We start from the raw sequence: 3,584 nt of genomic DNA, 5'->3' as shown, positions 1-3,584 counted from the left end.
TATTGAATTCCATTAGAGGTCTTTGTTTTTAAATCAGTCATTTCTTTGTGAATAGCCAACTATATACTTCTTGACCCTATCGGGGAGTAATAATTGTGAACTAATATCACAAAACATTAATCTGAGTTACTGATTCAATTAAAGCTACTTTCTCCAGGATTATTTCTGTACTATCAAATGTGAAACAGCCTGAGTATTGCAAATACGTTTCTTTCTTTCTTTCTTTCTTTCTTTCTTTCTTTCTTTCTTTCTTTTTTACTTTTTGCTGGAGGAGAACACACTTTCTCAATTTATTTTCTCCCAAGTCCAGTTTCAATTCATTAGGTATAAGGAAGGCTACTAGATTAGATTTCTTAAAACACACAAACACACAAACAACCGTGCCAAGGAGAAATAACCCCAATCAACAAATCTATAAAGGTAAACAGTTTTACAAGATGTGCCACAAATAGTTCATGCATAGTCTTGGTTAATTATTAGGAAAATCAATAAATAACTCCCCATCTTACAAGCCAAACAGTGCCACCTTATCTATCCATCACATATGATTTATCCAGCTTCATAATTGCTTGGATAATTAGTACAGGATTTAGGTTCATTTGGTATGCCAAACCCTTTGGGAATGGTTGAATAATTACCATTTGTGGAGACGATCAAGTTATGAATTATTCTTTCCCATACAGAAAGGTGGCTTGGGAACTTAGCAGCATGCCTTTCTTCATTCACTGTCCTAAAAACAAATAGGGGTTTATCCATCATTCCATGTCAAATGCCCTTCAGATGAAATGCAATTTAAGTTTTTTTTTTTTTTTTTAAATCATGCCATGCTGGCAAATACATTTTTAGATGGGGTACAGAACTAAACCGAGAGAAATGCAGGAGTGTTTGTGACCCATGCCTCTCACATTTCACATAGTGGTAAGGGGTGGGTGGGAGGAAGCGAGCACTCTTTATACAGCCCATATTTAAATATTGCTTTTCTGTGTTTTCTGAAGATAATGGTCTGTTTTCAAATCCAAACGATCGTCATGCCTCTGTGGCGGAGTTTTCGATGCCCACAGCTTGAGAATGAGACTTCCCTTACTGTTGTAATGACAGGTGTAAGATTAACTTTGTTAGGTGTTGAACCACTCATGCAAACTAAATTAAATTAATGGAACAAATTTCTATCATAATTAAGATAAAAATTCATGTCAGCTGTAACCTTGCTGTACACTAATTATGTACAAATGATTTATCATCTGTTTCGCCCAGAATATTAATCCTCACCTCATTGATAACTCCAGCCAGTGTTAAGAGATGAGAGTTGATTAACAATGACAGATTGGGCAACCACACTGCAGAGTGCCTGTACAACCAGGGAAGCCAATAAGATTTAAATGGCACTTCTTATTTAGAAATCCATCCCCATGGAAACAGATGCATACTTAATGAGGGGAATGGAGATGATTTCAATAATGATGGATATTGGAACAGTGGGCAGAGCCAATCAATAACAATTAAGCACTTAGTCTACTAAAGCTATAAAGCAGGTTATATACACATTAGTTGGACCCCGGTTCAAGACATGTTTTATAGAACGTCTTTATGCTTTGCTGTTAATATTATTTGCTTTCATAATTGTGGAAGGCACTGCTTGGGTTTCATATGCTACCAAGCCTATTTTCTGTTTCAAAAAGAAAAATGAATATATTAGAAGAAACAGACATACTAGGAAATTCTTGGAATGGTCCAGATGTGACTTCAAAAATGAATTGCAATGTCAAAGGCCTACAAATCTGATTTGCTGTTAGTATTACCATAAACATACATTTGTCAGTTTGTTGCTTGTTATTGTTGGCTACTTACATACGTAGCTTCCAAAAACTGGATTCCTTATCCATATAGAAGTCACACCTCACTAAATTCCGTGCAGGTTTACTTTTCTTTCTTTCTTTTTAAAAAAATAGTTTTATTGAAAGTTTTCAACGTAAGATACAATTCTGTGTAGGTTTTCTAACATTGTATTCCTGTTTGTGACTCTTTGAGAAGCCAATAAAGTGAGCTTTGACTATAATAGGTTTATTTGGATATGCACTACTCAAGTGGGGGGATTCACCAAAACAAGGTCTTTCTTCACAATGGAAGAACAGAAGTGTCAACTGAATGTTTGATGTAAAATTCTAGATTGCAGAGAAATGATCCCTAGAATAACCAGAAAAACCCATAGTACTCTGGAAGCGGGCAAGCTCATGCTGAAAAAAAGAGCCACTATTATAATCCGGGATTGATGTCTTTGAGACACTCAAATAAGAAGATTGTTCTACCTCTTGGGAGCCTTTCAGTAGCCCAGACATATCGCCACTTACTGTGGATTGATAATAAAGGGAGGGAATACAGTATTTTTCATCAGTAATGTCACTATGCTATAAACCCATTCTTTTCATTTAGGAATCATTCTCTTAGAGTTCCAGATCACCATTCTGGAACTTTGGTTTTGGATGTTAAAAGGTTGGGCGTATAACGACAGAAGGTTCCTGACAAATGTTGAAACAATAGACAATCCAGACTAGGCTGGATTTTATTTAGACTAACAAAACAAACCTTGAAACTCAATGGCCAGCTTAGACACTGAGGTTGCAACCCTGACTCCAGTTTTGTAGTCCTTAGCCTTTTGACTTCTGAAGGACAATGAATTCAGGCAGAGTTTGGTTATGTGATAGAGATTTCATTCATTGGCCATTGCCTGTCAGTTTTGAGAGTCATCTGCAATCGTTGCCCACCAGCATTGCCTGCTTCCAGGTATGACAGCCAATGTCTATGTGAAGCATTTTCATTGACACACCTACCATGTGCTCCCCATGGTAGCTGACTCTGAGTGAACAAATGCATGGAGGATAGTCCTATCAATGGCCACTAGCCATGGCTGGCTATGGTCTGCCTCCACTGCCCTACCTCCACTGGTTGCTGGGAATCACAAGTGGGGAGAATGATGTTTGTGCTCAGGGCTTTCCATAGGCATCTGGTTGGTCACAGGATGCTAGACTAGATGGGCCTCTGGCCTCATCCAGCAGGGCTCATCCTGTGTTCTTATAAATGCAGAAGTGTCACCATGAGAAACAACGACAGCAGAGTCTGCATGCTGGCTGTTACCTGTATACCATACTTTAGCAAGATCTCAGAGAAACAGGGCTCGTGTTGTGAACTCCTGGCAATACACATTATTCAAGCATTTTTCTAATGTTGCCAAGACACCCAGATGCATAGAGGTCTACTCATGCACCCAGCGACAGTCTTATGCACCATTTTGCTGTGCGTTAGACTTCAGTTTATTAAATTCCAGCTTCAGCTGAGAGAGAGCAGGTTCTACGCACTTCTTAGAGAAAGGCACTTCTTTCTCTGCCCTTCTAGCAATTTCAGGGCTAATTGCCTTTGAATGTGTAAATGCAGATAATTAGAAGAATCATATGTAGAAAGGATTAGACAGAGTGTATGCAGAACAAGTCAAGTATCTGATTCTCCAATTTAATTTTGGATCTAATATCAACTTTAAATAATAAAAAGAGCCATAAGATTTATCATCCTCTCCTCTCTAGGGGAAACAC

This window comes from Podarcis erhardii (assembly GCF_964252035.2).
Source record: "Podarcis erhardii genome assembly, chromosome: 1".
NCBI classification, from domain to species: Eukaryota; Metazoa; Chordata; class Lepidosauria; order Squamata; family Lacertidae; genus Podarcis; species Podarcis erhardii.
Note: the sequence above shows the minus strand (reverse complement) of the source record.